The sequence below is a fragment of the Acanthaster planci genome, linkage group LG10 (assembly GCF_054643075.1).
Source record: "Acanthaster planci isolate LZ-2023a linkage group LG10, COTS_SCS, whole genome shotgun sequence".
Lineage (NCBI taxonomy): Eukaryota > Metazoa > Echinodermata > Asteroidea > Valvatida > Acanthasteridae > Acanthaster > Acanthaster planci.
This window is the reverse complement of record NC_141786.1, coordinates 7,810,909-7,830,626: the sequence shown is the minus strand read 5'-3', so window position 1 is coordinate 7,830,626 and position 19,718 is coordinate 7,810,909. Positions and strand designations below refer to the sequence as shown.

Genomic DNA, 19,718 nt, shown 5'->3' with positions numbered 1-19,718 from the left:
GTGCATCTTTTCCACCATTTGTTTACTCCAGTATGCCACAGCGAGTCTCTGGGTTACCAACTACCTGGGGGTGGCGATCACTATACCAGCCACAAAATGGGACAGAGGGGTACCCCCAACAAGCCCAATCCCTATATACACTCCAGCCTATTGTCACTTAACACTTCTCCCCTAGTTGTCCAAAAAGAATTCCTGATACCCGTATAACAATGACCAACTCAAAGACAGGGCGGGGGGGTTCTCCTTGTCCCACAGTTTGCTTCAGATGTTGATCACTGTGTACAAAGAATGTCTAGGGTCTTCAACACTGGGGCCGGTAACTGCGCTTTGCCTATGGAGCCGACTGGGGCAGTTAATGGAATTACGGTCTGCAGGGACTTCATTCTAACTCTTTGTGTTTTTTAATAGTTCCATGCTTAAATCCACAGCCAAGAAATTTGGACACTGCCCGTGACTTCGGCTTCCCAATTTCCAGTAGCCATACTCTTTCCAAAGACACCATTCTTTTCATTTTGTTGAACGTATCGATTTCTGGAAACTTTGATCTGTGATTTTTTTTTATGTACGAACAAAAGGTTGAACTAGATGGGGGATTACATAGCTCTGACGTTAAAGTAGAGACCTTTGGTGCTTCAGACCACTTTTTCTTTAGCTATTTCCTACGCCATTTGACTGCCTGGGAGAAGCATGAACAGTATTCAACATTGAGCTGACGAAAGGGGCAAAAGTTATATTTATAGTTGCCTTGTTACTGGTTCTGGAAATATTCGCACATGGAGAGGGGTGTCATGTAGAAGTGTATCAAGGTTCTTGGTCTAAGACAAGTGATGTTACTCCGGGGGGGAAATGTCTGACGGGTACCCAAGGGATGCACGAAGTTGTCAAGGAGAAACCCAAATCATATGGACTGTTTCTTTTACGTAGATCAAATGTCACTGGGGTGCCTCCCGCTGAAAATACGCCACATGGTCTAAGACGGGAGCTTTATTTTTAAAGGCTTCAAATAAATGACTAATTTTTATAGAAAATTAAGAAGCCGGGGGGCTGGCATATAGCACCGTTTGAGAAGCACTCTACCATGGACGTAGATCCCGAGGGATTAGGGTATATTTACCCCACACACTTTTGGAAGGGGGGAATGGGCTCTTGAATACGCCCCCTCGAACACACCCACACCTCTTTGGGGTGAGCAAAACATGAAGAGGATTGTTAAGAAATGTTCAGACCTCCAATGAATAAATGCATTCAATATTACTCCAAAAAGGAGAAACAATGTAAGAAAGCTACGAATATGTCATACATCATTACATGTAGGCCTACATGAATATCCTGAACATCGACCTCTATATAGAATCATAGTGTCACCCCCAGGTCTCCAAATTTTCATAGCTTTTCAAGTTCCCCATCCCCCCAATATCTGGCACAAATTTACGCCACTGCACAGCACATTTCAACTGTAAGCGAGACAAACTTCCCGCCATCCCGCTGATTCACCAGCCTCTGTGGCGGTGGACGGACCCTGCCAGCTGCGTTATCACACTTTCTGCACTCGAAAGAGTTTCTAAAGCCAAATTTAATGACACACTCTCCCACCTTGACTGGGATGTGAGGTGTGAATTGCACCTTTTTATTAAGACTCGACTAACCTTGACAAGTCAAGCTCGACCAAATTCACCCTTCACCTGGCAAACCACAGTTAAGAAAAACGAAACATATAGGCCAATTAGATGAAGGCACCTTCATTAAAGTGTTTAACTTCATCTTTGAGAGATAAAATGACACAAACGCATTAATATTCACTAAAGGAGGCTCTCGGAACCAAATTTTCGGGGAAGGAGAGTAAAGTTTGTTTGGGGGGAGTTGGCAAAACTTGGCGATTTTTGACTTAGCATTCATGTTTTTCTGAGGGGCGGTGTTAATTCGGGGGGGGGTATGTGCTGTAGGAAGAAATGACAGCAAGAACAATTCTCCTCTAATTACATTTTAAAAAGGCCATGCAATATCGTAGTTCCATATGGAGTTCATGTGCCCAATTTTGTCTAATGTTTTCGGGCAATTTAAGGGTATTAATTTTTGATATCTTATATATTTCCAGGTAATTGTCATAAGTGCGATGTCATCTCGGAGGAAACGACCATTACTTTTAACACAGGGAGAGCAATTTTAAAATACCGAGACTTCAAATACTGACGTCTTTTTGCCGTGAAATCTATTGCCTATTTCTTGTTGAATTTCTGTTCCGTTGGAAAGAAATACGTTGGAAAATTTCAGAATTAATTGAGTGCATGTTGTTTTATTTTCGCTTAAATTAAGCAATTAAGCAACCTATAGGCAATTGACAACAAAATATAGGCCTGCAACTGTAGGCAATCCATTCCAGTCAAGGAATGAAAGGCCTACAATTATGCTGACAAAAATGTTCTCTTTTTGGCGACATGGTTGTTTCAGTTTTTGACGACGGGACACGTAGTTCTTTCACAGATACTTTCAACCAGGAAAGTTTACCTTCACAGTCTGAACAGTCAGCTGGCAAAATGAGTCCCCCGGATGCCTGTATTTTGAGGGTCGGCATCCATTGCCCAAATGACCCTCTCGGCGTTTCTCTTTTGACCCTCCCCCTGCCCCAGCTTAATTAGAAATCTCTAACTATTGTGTGTACATTTTGTTGTAAGAAATCATACTTGGCTTTCGACCTTATCAGAATAATCAGTGCACCATTCATTTAAAGGAGGAAGAAAAGAAAAGAGAAACAATGATATTCGTATAAGGATTACTCATGGCCTGTTACCTTATCCCTTGCAAGTTTTCGTCAACAGCTTATCGAAAACAAAAGGTAATTATTGTCATCAAGATATTTTTGACAACGTCGCAGAGACCTGGAAGCCGGTATTTGACACTATATACGTGTCACGGAGTCGTTGGGCAAAAATCACTGCCTGGCAGACATTGAGGTAGACTAAAATCAGCCGACAAAGCATGCGTGACGATGGGCCTGCGCACGACACAGCTGTTTGGCTGATAACTATTTCTATCCAGACACCATTTAACACATAGCGTACCACAAGCGTCTGCAAATCGTCAGTTTTGGGGCCTTTTTTTGGGAGAAAATATACCAAACGTCGTCTGCTCCAGTTCACTTTGATAATATAACCCAGTGCGCATGCGTGACCTAACCAACTAAGCGAGCACGAGCCTTATCGTGCCGTAGCATATGTGTCGCGTGTCTGAACCATACAGATTTAATCATAGCACAATTTGGAGGATTTAACCCCAGAGTCCGACCCCTCCCCTTGACATTTTTTTCTGATATCAACACAATTCTTTAACACAATTCTTCTTTTTTTCAGGAGTTTAATCTTAGGGAGTTTTTAGACTAACTCTTTGCAGTTATTTTGACACTATTTTTTCAAATATCGAACATACTTTTCTCGTGCAGTGCGTATTTTCCCGAGACGGGTCAGCTCAAATGTATACTTCTTCCAACGGAGGTACTCAATGCACGCGTACTGGAACGCATTTAGCAAAGAAATTCAAAAACAAAACAACCGAACCATAGCTCTGATTGAGAACAAACTTCACATTTGTAATGAGAAGGGGTGTTTGTACATGAAGATCAGATTAAAAGAAAAAAAAAACAATCAAGCTTTGTACAGCAGAGTTCTTAGAGGGGGCAGAATCATCCCCTTTCCGGCTGTGAGAGGGGCTTATAATAACCCAGCTCTTTTAGGGTTAAATTAGCACTCCTTTTTTCGTTTTGTTTTACTTTTTGGCGACAGGCTAGCCAAGCAGAAACACAACACAACCACCGTGCCATTTTGTTTAATTTAAATCGAGAATTACGATGCTTTAATGTTAACAGTTATCATTCCATCTTCAAAAATCACATTTCACAGGAATACATTCTAAAGTTTGACAGAAGTGTTTCGGCGATGGACTGTTTTCTTGGCAATCTTCTAAATTTCTGAGAGCTATTCAAAAATCTCCCCTATATTCCTAGTTATACAAAATTTCAAAAATATACCAGAGAATCAATAAGTCATAAACATTTGCCAATATTACTAAGGAACTGCACTCAAAAACAAATGTTTAACATGACAAAGGAGACAAAAAAATCAAGAATTTAAGTCATGTCAATATCGATTGCTTTCAGTCGAGGGTTGTTTTATCTTCATTCAAAACAATTTGGCCATTAATATTCATGCAGCCTGATATTTTGGAATGTACGAACAAGTCTTCGAGTAACGCAGTACAGTCGGGGACACCAGGAAGGTTGTCTGTCCTAGAAACGGTTGTCAATGTGCCTTGGTTGTAACTAAAATGTCCACTAATACTCAGGGTCTTTCGGAATTCAAGAAAAGTCAGGATCTCGTTGTATATGTTTTCGTTGTACGACATTAGTACATAATCGGGGCACTTTGGGTAAGAGCGGCATCTCCAAACAAATTTTTAGTGGGTTTTTTTTTTACTTATTTATTTATTTTTTTTGAGGAAAGGGCAGGGTGTTCGGAGATCAAGAATTGCTTTATGAAAGCATTTTATAGCCTTTGTAAGAAGTGAGGCTTAACTTTTGGTATTTTGCATACTGTGGGGAAGAAGGGAAACAAAACAACTGAAAAAACCCTCTCGTATTCATTGCAGTACAGATTGCCACTCTTGGAGGGGACTTGGCCTCCGCTGGTCCCATTCCCCTGGATATCTCATCTTTGGCTGTAAAAGTTGCTCAAGTTGAAGCATCACTCGACAGGTGGCAAAGAACCCGCGAAGAAAAAATGGTGTTCACTGCCGTTGAAGAAGGAAGGAGTTCACGAGAAGGAAATTCCTGCAAGAAAACAATCGCCTTGTACTTAAATCCCGAAAACAATTCAAAATTTAGAAACAGTGTACTACGATGACTCCAATGCGTCCAATGAAAAGGAAGGCTTTGAACTGTGAAGACCGTTTGCTCCTCGTTGGCCTTATTGACCCTTTTCAGGTAACACGCACGGGCTATAGAGGAAGGCCAAAAAAGGACAAAGGCGTGTTTTATGAAATTTCACGATCACTCCCTGTGGTGAAATAGCGCATTTTGTTACTTACGAACTTAGCTTCCAGTGAAAGTCAACATTTTGTTGGCCAGACTTAGCCAAATTCGTACCAAGTCTTTGAACACTGATGTATTTATTGGAGGGAGAGCAAAATTACAATTTTTCATGGATAACGGAACAGTGTATCAAGATTTAAAAAGTTTATTTACGATGGCAAAAGTAGGTCTAATATCGGGGATTTTTCTCTCTCTATTTCCTGGTCAAATCGATAATTTGTATTTAAGTATTGCGAAGATATTACTGGCCCCGCTTGTCCGGCTACGATACCGGCAGTAATCAGGCATTTTGGGAATGTTTTTTCATTATTCGTCTGACTCAGTGGCGACCATCATTGAACACTTTGAAGTGCCAGAGTTGCAACTCCTTCTGCGCCCTTCCTCTATGGTTAAGTACTGGCACACTCGGAGGGTGCCTTGGCGGGAGGGTGTGGCTTGAGCCTCCCTCCAGGTTTTGTTTGTTTGTTTGTTTGTTTGTTTGTTTGTTTGTTTGTTTGTTTGTTTGTTTGTTTGTTTGTTTGTTTGTTTGTTTGTTTGTTTGTTTGTTTGTTTGTTTGTTTGTTTGTTGGGGTGTTTGTTTGTTTGTTTGTTTGTTTGTTTGTTTGTTTGTTTGTTTGTTTGTTTGTTTGTTTGTTTGTTTGTTTGTGTGTTTGTTTGTTTGTTTGTTTGTTTGTTTGTTTGTTTGTTTGTTTGTTTGTTTGTTTGTTTGTTTGTTTGTTTGTTTGTTTGTTTGTTTGTTTGTTTGTTTGTTTGTTTGTTTGTTTGTTTGTTTGTTTGTTTGTTTGTTTGTGGGGGTGTATGTTTGTTTTATTTTTGTTGTTGTTTTCAGTCTCTGACACGCGAAGACACAATTTACACCTTAAACAACTATCTCAGGTATATCTGCAAATCTCATTCCTTGTGGCAAAGCCGAATGGAAAACAGCTTGGGTATTGTGTGCTCTTTGGGGGTGAAAAAATCATTCGGAATTTAGGTAAGTTGTGTCGGCTCTCTAAAACAAGAAATTCTGAGTGCTCCGCCGTCATTGAAGACAAGGCGTTCATTTCAACACCATGTCAAACACAAAGCTTAAAAAAAGGATGGCTTGCTATTGTTAGCCTACGAAAACCCATTAGAATAATTTTCAAATAAATTTTCCCAGATATATTTTTCTTAAATTTGTTTTTAAAGAGATTTTTCCGTGCCCCATTGTGCCCTTAGTTAAGCTACGAGTGGAAATAGTGTGGTTTTTTTTTACTGAACGCCCCCCTTTTGACGATCCGAAACCATGCCCCCTTGCACAGTCTATTTACCTGTCTAGTTCTTGCAACCACCACGAATATTGTGATATTTGGTCTTGGTCCTGTCACAAATACAGCGTTTCCCGGTCTCTGGGTCAACACAGCCTGTAGACAACAAAAATATCGTATCTCAAAGTAATCATTCCAATGAAGTATTTTCAATAAACTTATGTAAGAGAATTTGTATTAGTTGTTTCCCTCAAATTGTTTTCATCGACTTTAAAATTCAAAATAGATTCTTTTTTTGTAAATTGACATGTCCATTTATGTGTAACTTTTACAATTGAAAGGAAAGTAACATGCGCTTTAAATTTCTCGTTTGCTGACCTTTTACTCATTCCTTGGGTTAAGACCTCAGAGTTAGGAAGAACCCGAATATACTTATTCTTTGAATTCGATGCACTCTGATTTGTGCAGGAACAAGAGAGGGAGCTTTTATCACGACATCTCATGAGTCATATTCTTGATCAACAGCTGAATACCTTTTGCAAGTAGCCTTTGGACAAAATCTGGTACACGGAGTTCTCCAATTTCACATGAACATAAATTGAATTCTTCCTACTAAAGACACTGTTGCCATACCTCGTGATACGGGGCAAGCTTTTGCTTAGTTACATAAGAGACGCCTTGCATCATACACTGTTTTTAATGGATAGGGAGGGCACATAGGAACCAGCCCATTCCAGAGATGGTGGTTGCTATGCAAAAGCTTGCCCAAAATCACGAGGTATAGCAACAGTGTTTTAACTGGGGGAATTCGAATTGTTATGTTGATGTGAAATAAGATAGCACAATGTACCAGATTTTATTCAAATCGCAAAAGGTTTATTCAAGTCGGTGTATTTACCGCCTCAACACAATATTATAATCTTTGCTATTTACTGCGGGGTCACGCGAAGATACAAGCACAAGCTCAAATAATATGCCAGTGAAATAAACTAAAGGCTTTGCTGATTCCAAACGCAAAGAAGCACCTTCGTAGTGATTTGAAGGGAGATGTCGCACGAGTGGTGACAGTTAAGGTTTTCGGACTGCTACGTAGAATAGCGTCAAAGATCAACCAAAGCTTTATAATCATCAACAGTGTGTCACTACTGCATCAGAACCACCACCAGGCCCCTCAGCGCCACCATTCCATTATTATCACATAAGAAAGACAAGATATCACACTCTGAATAATTCAACAGGTTCTATAAAAACGTCGGGATAAGACGTTCTAACAGACAATAACAGGAACAAACGTATGTTCCGAAATTAAGCTATATAGTTAATGCAGACAAAGATACAAACAACCACGTCGGTCTGACAGATAAGTAATAGTGAGATACCATTTCTAGACTAACAGAAATTTAAAGCAGCTATTCACGAAGAATATGATAAACAATTGGGACGCATTTGTCCGAGAATTTCAACCAAGCTTGGGCCAAACATCGCCGGAGTAATCAACAGCCACAATATCTTTGATTTTGGAAAGCGTAACAGCCATGCACAGCTGCCTGGCCGTTCTTACTGAATTATACTCTGTGGCATCACGCGTAGCGACTCATTCTTCCCCGTGCACCACTGTAGGGAGCGAGCCCCCACAGGATTTGTACTTCCCAGGCTGTTTGTAATGCTCCAATACGGCGTACTTACGGTGGTAGCGAAATCCCCTGCCCCTCTTCTGCAGCAACAGCGGCAAGGCCTGCGCCTCCAGCTCCTCCACGGCACCTCCTTCGTCCTCGTCGTCGTCCAAGTCCTCGTTGATGTAGAACGGGCTGACGAAAGCGACCAGAGCCGCCACAAGGGCCAGAGCTAGAAGACACTTGGGACTCATGCTAGACACCTGGTCGAGGTTAGACATGATATCGGCCAATAGTTACATCAGTTCATTCAGTGTACTCTATTGTTTTGGGATATTATGCAGTTTAAAGATGATCAGAAACTTCTTTCTTTGCTTATTTGGGATTTAATGTCTTCATATGTATGGGAAGCCTTGGGTTTCAGAAATGTTTTTTTGGCCAAGGCCTTTGCTTGATGGACCAAGGCAACTGCGCTTTGAAATACTTCATCTGAAAACCACTTCCCTATCCAGTTGTTATACATGTATTTGTGATGCGTTGTATTGCTGAATTAACTGTTACTTTTGGCATTCTTGCGCCTATGGAGGAACAAAACAGACCAACAAGGTCAGGTTGACAGTATCAAATAAAAGGAATACTTTCTCGGATTTCTTACCTCGAACTTGCTTTCAGCTTTCCAAGAGACAGAGATGTGTGCTATGTAAGATCTCCTAGGCGTTGTGAATATCCAGTATCAAAACGCAATGATTTTTATGCATTTCGTAACGTGCACGCTTGAGTAACGAACGTCGCTGTACCGCGACGATCGCAAACCTCACAATAAGGCCCGCGGTGAAAATATTAATTTGACGTGAGCACGCGGCCTGGCGTAACAGCTCTGCTGGTCGTTGATTTCTCACACAACCCCCGTCCCAAAAGTTCCCGACGTCCCCACCCGCTGAGTTGTCGTAGTAAGTTCGAATTATGGCAGTGATATTGTGTTGTACTGGTAAGTGTAACGTACATCAGATCCTTTTCACAGACCTCAATTCACTGTGTAAAATGCCGGCTGGTGGTTATTGAATCCACGGAAAGTTCGTGCGAAGCGTAATCTTCTTCGCCTACGCTCCAAGCGCTCTGTAGAAAGTTTACAAGCTTGGAACGGGCAGTTGATAAGAACAAGGGGGCAGGAAATGGGGGCTGCGAGTCTGTCTCCCCTGACATGCTCTTCACGCTAGGCAACAGAGTGTTGCAGATCAATATTTTATTAGTGATGAGTTCATTAGCGCTACGGGTGAAGATGTCCACTGTCTTGGGCTATCAGAACCAAAACAAACGCATGCCTAAAAATCATTTTCAGAAAAAAATGTATCTTTTCTTTATTTTCCCCCAAATGCCATCAGTTCAAGCACTACATCATGACGATACATTTACAAGAAAACGAATGTTTCCTAAGATCTTAGACCATTAAGGAAGTAATCAATCAAAAGCTTGACTTATAATTGGATCACCTTCCGACTGCGAAAAAATATTCAGTATCCTTGTCTTATGAAGTCTTCTTTCAAATTAATACTTAATATGAGGTTACACAATTGAATTCCTGTGATTCCTTCCCGTCAAGGAGAAGAGAAATGTTCTTTTTTTATTGTTCAATCATGCTCCAGGACTTAATTGAGTTCATTGACGCCTTGAATGCAAGGGCAAAGTCTCATTGGATTGTTTTAGGCGCAACCTCCTTCTAATCGGAGTATTTACAAAGAACGGTTGGCAAGACCTTTTAGAAGACCATTCACAAGACAGTCACAAGTTTTTGTGCAAACAATGACAAAGGAGTGTTTTTTTTTTTGCAGTTCACATTAATATGCGACTTGAATTCAGACTAGGGTCTTGTGTTGGTCTTGCGACGGTCTTGTTGGGTCTGGGAAGGTCTTACGATGTCTTGACTACAACACTGAGCGGAAAGAATTCGCTTGAAGCATCGTTTGGGATTTAAAAACTGATTAGTGCCAAATTTTCAGAATTTTATAGATTTTCGTGATTTTTGAAAACGGGAGAAACGCACTCAATTCACTCCATAAACCCATATCACAATCTTAAATATCGCACCCCTTATAATAAACTTACAAATACTGTCTAGCAGACAAAATCCATTATTTCTCATCTTTTGACTATTTCAATAGCCATCAAAATTGGCACCAAGGAGGTATTGTAAAAGCGATTTCCGATTTTGATACCATTTTGGGAGAAACTCGAATGCTTTGCCTTTGTAAAGGACACTATTTATTCCTCTATGCTAAATTAGTGCGGAGCTAGCTGTGTGTTGCGTGCATAATGGCTTCTCTCATTAAAGTCTGATGAATGGCATTCATATAAGGTGTTGACAGACACGGAGAACACTATTAAAGAAGCGTAACTAGTGGCTGCATGTGGAACCTGCAGACAGAAAACAAGACAATTTGCAGTACTGAACAATAAATATTCTAAATGCAAAGCAAGTAAAAAGGAAACGAGGTTGCACAAGTCCCTTACACTAATTACTCGGCCTCATTGATTTTGTGGATGTCTTTGATGTGAAGACTTTAACATTGTGCGTCTGTGGCTTTACACTTCTGCATTGTAAACGGCAGGTTCATTCTAATTGTATTTTGTTCAATAAGAATATAATTATTTTTTATAAACTTGCATCGCTGTGCCTGAAGCTCGATCGGGAATTCGATCTCGAAGGCTGAGCTCCCAGAAACTTGCTTCACTTTGAAACTAGGTTTTCTTTTCTGAGATCCTTCCTCAACTTGTCAATGCGCAGAAAATAAACAATTTAGGACTGAAATCACTCATGGCATGTGAAAGTCCAGAGGTTTGTAATAAGATTGCTCGTCGAAAAATTCGAACAATTCAATAAACATACCTTCAAATTGTTCAAGAATTGTTTAGACGCAATCGCAAGGCAGCGTATACTATTTACGGCAGTGAATGTACTGGGGCCCCTTTCTATAGCGGTCGCACCTGCATTTCTCCCTGGTCACGGGATTTATACATCCTGAAATATTTGGAGAATAGAAAGAGTTTAGTCAGGAGAAATTGTTTATCGGAGAACTTCGTGGTGTTTGACCTCGTAATTCACGTTCAGAAATGCAGCAATACGCCATGGAACATTCTTGTGCATAGATCTTGTCAAAATGCAAAATGGAAGTTTTGAAGATGGCCACACTTTTAAAATCTAGGTTTCTCTCAGCGTGTTTTGATCGTCTTAAGGAGAGGTAAAAAAATTGTTGTATAGCTAAACCTAAAAACTATTACCTGCAGATGAAAATGATTTCAAAGGAAAAAACACCAGAACCTGTTTACTTAATACGACCACGTACACAAGTTGATGGTGACACTTGCTCCAGTCGCCCATGCATCAGCAAAACTTGTGGAGAATACCAACAAATTTGAAAGTCTAAGTATACGATCAGCTATGGTCAAATGGCAGATACTGGAGTATTGTAGCTAAGTGTGTGATAGTTTTGGATACGATTTTAGAAGGGGGCAGGAAAAAAGTCCCTTTCAAACAGAAATGCATGGGATCTGCAAAAAATAGACCTTGAGAGCGCAGGGTAAGCTTACTTCGAAATCTCATGCCAGTTCCCCTCTTGCTGAAATAGCCATCCTCGAAAAATGCAGCCCTTTTCTTCACGGGGTCATCGTAGAGGACGGGCTCGTACCCAGAGTCAGCCAGCGGCTCGCCATTTGCAGCAATCAAAAAGGTGACAACCAGGACCAAGGCTCCTAGAGCTCCAAAATTCATGCTGCCACTGTAACACAGTCAAATTACACAAATGTTATTGCTTGTTTGTAATTGTTAGGTTTAGTGGCCAAAAGGTCAAAATTATTAAGGAATGGAGTAATATTCTAGGCCTACACCATTAAAAACAAAATTCGAATTTTAGCTGCATTTAGAGTGTCACCGCTTCTCCACATAATGTGAAAGCCTTTAGATTTTGTACAGACATCTGTTTTCACTGGAAAGAAAAAAATGCCAGGATCAATAAGCTATTTAATATTAGTAGCTGCAGTCTTTCTGATCGCGGTCAATGACATCTTGCAACGGGTTCACGTGCCACATCTCGTATATGCTCCAAGCCATGTCACCTTCCTTTCAACAATCAGACTTTGAAGAAATAAAGGGGATAGGTAAATGACAGAACGTTTTCATAATTTGCAAGCCAGTTTTTGATCAACTTCTTACGTTGTCTTAATTACACGTGGCTCATCCAATTGTACTTATGATTTCTGCACAACTGTTTACCCTAGTAAAACTTTAACGTCATCATTTGGTAAAACGAGCGAAGCGTAGTCAGTGGGATGATAACAGGAAGCGACTGCAGGCTTCTAAACCGTGGCTTTGTTTTGAGTTCAAAATAGCAGCACTACACATATCGTCATGAATTGCCAACCATGACCCCGACCAGACCATGACTGATGACGTGTAATCGATGGAATAGGATTTTGCGGAGGAGGAATTAAGACAAATCCTGACCAAAACAAGTTGACTTCAGACGAACAAAAGGAGTAAATCCGCTCTATTTAAGAATTCTTACCTTAATTCCGATGTTGTAAATCGTTGAGGAATTTAGACGTTTTCTGAAAATGTTTTGGAAGTGTCTGAACCTCCTCGCGGAAATTAAGATGTTTATAGCTAACGCTGGAAGGTATGCATGATCGGTGGTGCCTAAAGAAGCGTGGGAAATTAATCAGCAAAAATGAACATATGCAGCCCTCTGGGTAGCATGCTGTTGGAGACGATTATCTCCATCCCTTAATTGAAAACAAAAATCTGAAAATGATTGTTTTGTTGCTACGAACAGCGAAACCGATATAACAGTCACAACATGCAATTGGTGATATAAATAAAACTACGTGTGTTTTCCCATTGGCTTTGGTTGTTTCGTCTTCCCTCTTGCTAAAAAGTGTCCACCTTGCATGTTGAAGAATATCGACTGTATATAATACATGCATACCGATCACTTTAGTTTCTAAATTGGGGCATCGAGGGACTCGGGTGTTTAATCATGCGGTCTCCAAGTTTGTTACAAAGTTTTTCGTCATCTCTCATAAAACAGGATTTTTTGAGATTAAGAAAACATAAACAATATGCCCCAATCTGGAAACATAGCAGCCCAGATCCAAACGGGAAATTCTGCCGCCAAATGTTGGCATGCTTCTGTACCGTAACGTTACAAATTTGAAGATGATGCGGTTGCATCCGAATATCAAGGTCAGTGACCTTTCATTACCAACTCTAATCAAAAACGTGGTAGAGCACTACGTTTTACCCACCCACGTTTCAATAAGCGGCTCAATTTTTCAACAGCCCAAAAGCATTCTTGTCCGTAATGACATTAAAAACATCTGGCCATAATAATGCACTATAACAAATGTGGGAAGAATTATAAAAGAATGTAAGCGAATGTCGTTGAAAAGATACCAAATAAAACAAAACAGTAACAAGAAATGTTTCGGGCAAAAAAGTCAAACAATTATGGCACCTTTCTAAGAGCAAACGTTTGGCAGAAGGAGTTAGCAACAAGAATACGTTCGGCTTCCAAGCATCGTTTGGGATTTAAAAACTGATTAGTACCAGATTTTCAGAATTTTATAGATGTTTGCAGTGTTTTGAAAACGGGAGAAACGCATTGAATTCACTCCATAAACCCATTTGGCAGTGTTTATCAGCTTTTGAGATTTTGATATCGGAGTCAGTTCCTACTGTAGTATAAAGCTAAGGGGCCACGCACAGTTCATGGATTTTGTTTGTAAACCAGCAAATCAACGCAGTGCACATTATCTCACTTTCATTAATGAATTAGCACCGATTGCTTTTCAAATTTACCTTAAGCATTCTTAACAGTGCCGTCTTTCAGCATTTTTTCTTACCAGGAGCGAGCGCTTGAGGGAAATCACTTTTCAAAGGATAACAAGTCTCTATTGGCTCCAATGTTTAATATTTGATTGCGTCGAATTTCGCAGCCAATGTTGCCGATATGTTGAGAATGAGTTTTCCTCCACATTCCGGTCTTTTATCAGAACTTCTGCTTTCCCCTCAGCATGAAAATATCCCCCACTGGTATACGTCTTTTTTGACTGTCAGTTGCAATATATTTTATTGGTCTCAGTTTCGCAGCATGATCGTCGTAATTGCGTTCCTTCGGCAGCCTCTTGGTTGTGCTTGCACCGTTGTCTGGAAAATGAATTACCCCCCCCCCGTCCTATTGGCGGGGCTGTGGGTGAGTGGGCCGAGCTGATTTCATTTGATGAACCGGTTGATTAGCTGAAACTGTGGGACATACTTGTGTAATACAGCGGACTCACTCTTCTTTCTTCGATACACTCCTATTAACGATGGATTTTACTGCAGACAGTCAGACTTGAATAAACTTTGAACCATTGATTGACATTTTAGACTTTTTTTTTACCTCGGGTAAACATACCAGAAAGTTAATACTGATTTTTTTATCCTTTCATTTTCTACCGAGACTACATGGTGTCTCAGTCTACTCTTAATGAATTTAACAGAGAATCCGACGAATAGCACAAAGTACATTTTCTTCGTTAATGTTGGAGTATGTTATCGCAGATCTTTGTTTGGATCTTGATTGGTGGAGCTGACAAACTCCTGCAGGAACATTATTTTGCTTTCAACGCTTTCAAATCCCTTGATGTAGTTTCTTTTCACAGGAGTTAGAGATTGTAACTGACGTGGTTTAAAAAGAAAGAGAAAAAAGTTCCTAAACTTCACCAGAACTACAGGTAGGACGTACCCGCTGAGTTTTTTAGTCATAGCATAGTCCGTACGAATACTTAGACTGCGCACCTTCAATTCAAATTTGGCGAAGGGATCGTGCCTATGTGAATTTCAAAAAAGAGACATTTTAAAAACCTGTTTGAGGTTTGAAGTCTACATAAGAGTTCGTGTATTTTTCTGAAATGAATTTAAAAACGCAACACTTTTAAAAAAAATTAGGACCTTGCTTGGTCACTTCTACACACCAAATGCTGTTCCTCATATACTCACGATACTCCTTGCATTCTGTTTATCTGTTTGATACTAGCAAAACAGGACAAAAATTCAAAGATTTATAAGGCATTTTAAGAGCTACGTAAAAATGCTTTCAGCTCCCAAGCTGTCAAGGCACGCACATAATAAGAAATGTTTTTTAGAGACCAAAGAATCTCAACTTCCTCACCTCAATTTAAAATCTCGACACACCTTAACGACTTGTCAAATAAACCTAAAAAGTATCACACTTTCGAGTGCTGTGCATGAAGACGTCTACTATTTTTAAAGTCCACTTACTGGAAAATACCAAAACTTAAAGAACTACAGGCAACTAAGCTTCATGGACGGCAACGGTATATTAACGTACACGTCCCTTTTCAAGTTTTTCATCAGGCTTTCTTTTCATTGAACTGCATTGAGCGCAGTTTGGTAAGCAGAATCTTTTGGTAGCTGAAACTATCCCCAGTCGAGACAGTTCCCGCTCATTTCACTGACAAAAACATCCAAGTTGTTCCCTGCTCAAAGGCTCTGTGAATAAACAGGGAAACAATAATATTTTGCTTGATTTAACAGAAACTGATTCGGTAAAAATTTTGCAAAATGCCATTATCAAGACTTAGTGCACAACTGGAAAAAAAACAATGTAAAAGGAAACAAATACGTAGAGTCGTACGCCCTGTTACCTTATTCCTCAGAAAAGCGTTTCACTTTGACACACCGCATGTATCTTCTGTCTCGAACACTTTTTGTGACGTCACACCGACAGCGTACCCTACTCTTGTATAGTGGATGCCTGCAGGCTACAAATATCAAAGTAAAAAGTTGCATGAAGGCAAATTTTACAATTGCAGGCCATTAACCGTACGAAGTGACGTCACTACATTCCCTATGTCCACACCACTCCTTCCGCTTGCTAACTCGAGAACTTGTTCACATGAGCACGCGATACTGAATCGAGGCTAGTCAGGCTGATTGAAGTAGGCTGGTCTGGTAACATCGCCAGACAGTAGCCGCATGTATACTGCAGCATATAAATGCCTTTGAGCCACTTGCCAAGTGAAATTATAGTTGATTTTTAAAACTGCTTTGTGTATTCGTTGCAAGTGCAATGACAGGAAAACTGAGTGATCCCAGCAATGAACACTTTTATTAACAGCCATCCTCACTTCGAGGACACTTCCACTTATATCTTTCCCTCGCTCAACAGCTTATGAATCAATCAAACAATAATATCTGTAACCTGGGAAGTTTCCATTTCTCACAATAGCACAATTTGTAATCATTTTGTGGTGGAAATATGCAAAAATTTCTAACTTTCGCTATTTATGACAGGGGAAGAGGTTAAAGTCTTATGAAATAACAGTAGGGGGAAAACTTTTTTTTAAAGTAAGGACTTCCCTTCCACGAAAATTTGGGCAAATATCTTACGTTTAAATCTCTGGTTTCCAGTTCCTCTCTTGTCGGCAGTGCTCATTGATGTGTTCAGGTATTCTTCAATCTCGTCTTGTGAATTCTCTTCGGCTGAAGACGATGCAACGAGAATTGCCAGGACGGCCAAACAAACCCCCAAAATAGCCTTGAAATCCATCTGTGGGTAAGATAAAAATAAACACCAGGCTTTGGCTTCTTGATGAAATGATGGGTTTGGGAGAATCCCATGATAAGCCAGTAAAACCCCAGGACGCTTTTATTGAGGAATCCAATAAGACATTTTGTCTTTTGTTGCTTCGGATTGTCTCGGATTATCATCCTTTTAGAGCACACACAAATTCATGCTCATAACGTGATGTCGACGAAGTGTGGAGTTTTATCAACCGTGCAGTACTGCGATGTAATTTTTTAAAATTAAAAACTGATAATTATCGTAGAATTCCAGCTTTACATTTTGACCCACAGAGATCCAATATGCGCTAGAAACTTTGCAAGGCAGTACAGGAGTAGAAAATAATGATTAACAAAAAAGAGCAGAGATTTTGGCCCAAGCATGAACTAGCACGACAATGAAAGTAAGATGGAGACCAGGACTGAGAACGTGTGGAAGGAACCGAAATAAAGTGGTGGTTTCTTTCAGCAAAAGCTCTTAACTTTTCATTTGCGCCCAGTAATTAAATCAGTAATTCACATATAAACAAGCAAAAAGATTTAGCCATACGCACACTAATATATTCACATGAAAGAGTGCCGAACTGCTGCTTCTGTAGGATTTATCCAGAATTCAGCACCCATATCTTTATCAGCAATTGCACAGCAGTGAACCAATGAGCTAGGATATTATATGAGTAGGATGGTAGTCTTTCAGGAACGAGTCACCCTTGCTCACCCTGCCGATGGCATGTGCCCAATATTATTCTGCAACCACCCAATGAGAAGATTACCACTTCAGATGGAGCATTAAAACTCAAGAACTTTGGCAAGTCACGATAGCTAACATCTCTGAATGGGCAAAGGCTTCTATTTGAATTCATACTGAACAAAAATCAGTCTAATATTGAATGCATGTCTTATTATCACAGCACGCAATCGCCAACCAGGCTTATTATGTTCACGGGTTCATTAAGATATGAAAAGATCAACTTACTTCCGGAGCTGCTCTCTGTGTCAGATCGGTCTACCAAATACCACTGCCGGCAAGAAATCACAAATGATGGCAGGCTAGTAGAGACGGCCTGTATTTTATACGGACGAAACGTCGTTACTGTGGGGAAAATGAGGAGCAATTAATCTGTGATTTCCCTGGGCATTTGTTATACCACACAAGATAATTTCATCAGCCTTAAGTGATTAATTATAATGAAAACCATTTCAAGCAACCGTTTGAAGTTTTTCCGGTGTAAGTGTGTAACTGCATATTACGTTACCTCATTATTACGCGTTCGTAATCAATGCGGGATTGAACTCCTTCGGCCATGTCCAAATGTGAAAACAATAAATAAAATGTTGGTAATATAATAAGGGGGTTCGTATTAATCGAGATCCACTTTAATTGAATGCCTTTTCACGAATTGCACGAAAATATGCCGTCCCACGCCCGAGGTTAACGAAGCGCAGCCTTGCGTGGCTACTCTTCGGGTGTTGAACGCACGACTGGCAGGGCTGAAGCGTTTCTCTCTGGACTGATCCCATCGGCGAAGTCTTCCGTCAGTAAACATCAAAGTTCGTCCTGTCACTCGTCCCCCACCCCTATACAAAAAAAAAATGTTTTGCCCTACGACGGGCTCGTATCTTCAGGACGCATGCGTAATTTCACGGATGCTTTATTTTGATTGGAATTGCTTGAAAATATAACGCGACCAATAGATGCTCGTGAGCGTGACGAGAGTATATTGAATGTATACATGCGTTAAGGCACCAATCGATGCACAAGGCTTCGCAATGTCTGTACGTCCTTTACAAAGTTATTATGAAGGCGATTAGCCTGTCCCAGAGCCCCAAAGAGCGATCTGATGATTGAAATCACCCAACTTGGAGGAACGAAATGTAGGCCTACATTGTATTCTCTAAAACTGAAGATTACAAATCCGATATAGCTATGGACATGGGTCCGGTAATGCGACCTCACATAAGGACCCTCAGTGAGTACCATTTGGTAAGCTAGGAAAACATAATTATTTTAACAAAACATATCTAAAACGCGTTTATGACAGACTGAGCTGGCTTTCTTCGAGGGTGGTGGTTGCGGAATCTACAGAGACGAGAAATTCTCGTGAGCATGAGCATGAGCCGCCTCGTTGTAATTTGTGCACAAACAAGAGAGCAAGTGATCGTGTTCACGATCCGGTAGTTCCTCTGTTTATTTATGCGGTCCAACACTGGAACCTTGTAAATTACTACGTCGTGATATCGTCCGATTTCAATACACTACTTTTCAGATGTCTTGTCTTTCGGCACTCTCTCAAAACAAAACTGACATCATGCTTTGTTTTCACATTCAGTCTCGCATCCTTGAAATTTCAGGGTTTTTTTTAATTCAATGTTTTTTATTACTTTATATCTACAAGCTGTCTCGTTTTTTACGCTTTAGTACCGTTATTAATGCCATAACTGGGCCATGGGTACATTTGTCAGGGTTGAGGCACTTAATTTGGGGTCCTCATTTTCTGAAGGGGGACACTAAGTGGGCTCAGTCACAATAAAAACACTGACCATCAGCAGCTTTTCCCTTATTTATTTCTTAGTGGGGGAGATGGCACAGGGGGCATAGTCCCAGGGGCGTGGACCGTACCCCACCCCCTTACGTCACTGGCAGTTACTCTAAGCTTGATGACAGGAAAGTTGGTTTGATCTGAGCACTGGATATTCGTATAGGTGTCTACAATGTCACTGCTGGACCTGTTCTGCTCAAAACAAAAGTGTCACCCGCATGGTGAGCATGTATAAGGTTTCAAAATGTAAACGGAGATCATTTATGTCAAGGGGAAGAACACAGGAGTACACATTAAAGGCACATTAAAGAGCTTCATGATCATCACCGCCCAGTCAGACGAACATAGTGAACATTCCAAAAATGCCTTATTTCTGCCTGCGGCTTAGCTTGACAAGTGGGGCTTGTAATATTGTAGCAATATTTGTGCTGTTTTCTTTGCAATTAACTGCAACTTGTTGCAGTGACCGGGGAATAAAAAAATCTGACTAGGAAATTAAAAGAAATTAACATGAGATTTACTTTTACCGTCGTGACTAATTTTGAAGATTTCGATGCACTTTTTCATTAAACATGAAATATTTGTATTTTTTGTCACTCCAAAACTTGAGTTTTCAAAGTCTTTGTACGAATTTTG

General features: G+C 40.3%; 1 long non-coding RNA gene across 2 annotated transcripts; it reads right to left on the bottom strand.

Annotated features, from left to right (window-relative positions):
• Positions 1-3,813: 3,813 nt before the first annotated feature.
• Positions 3,814-18,006, bottom strand: LOC110976784 (uncharacterized). Of its 2 annotated transcripts, XR_002597856.2 has the most exons (11): positions 17,799-18,006; positions 17,519-17,635; positions 16,369-16,528; positions 15,624-15,740; positions 12,482-15,468; positions 11,508-11,695; positions 10,807-10,938; positions 8,578-10,334; positions 7,996-8,185; positions 6,373-6,465; positions 3,814-4,819 (listed from the first exon to the last, which is right to left on the bottom strand). It is a non-coding gene; the product is annotated as an uncharacterized LOC110976784 (long non-coding RNA). The 2 variants fall into 2 exon arrangements; XR_015426867.1 differs by lacking the exons at positions 10,807-10,938; positions 11,508-11,695; positions 12,482-15,468; ... (2 more) ...; positions 17,519-17,635; positions 17,799-18,006 and having other exon boundaries at positions 8,578-8,731.
• Between the last annotated feature and the right edge of the window lie 1,712 nt (positions 18,007-19,718).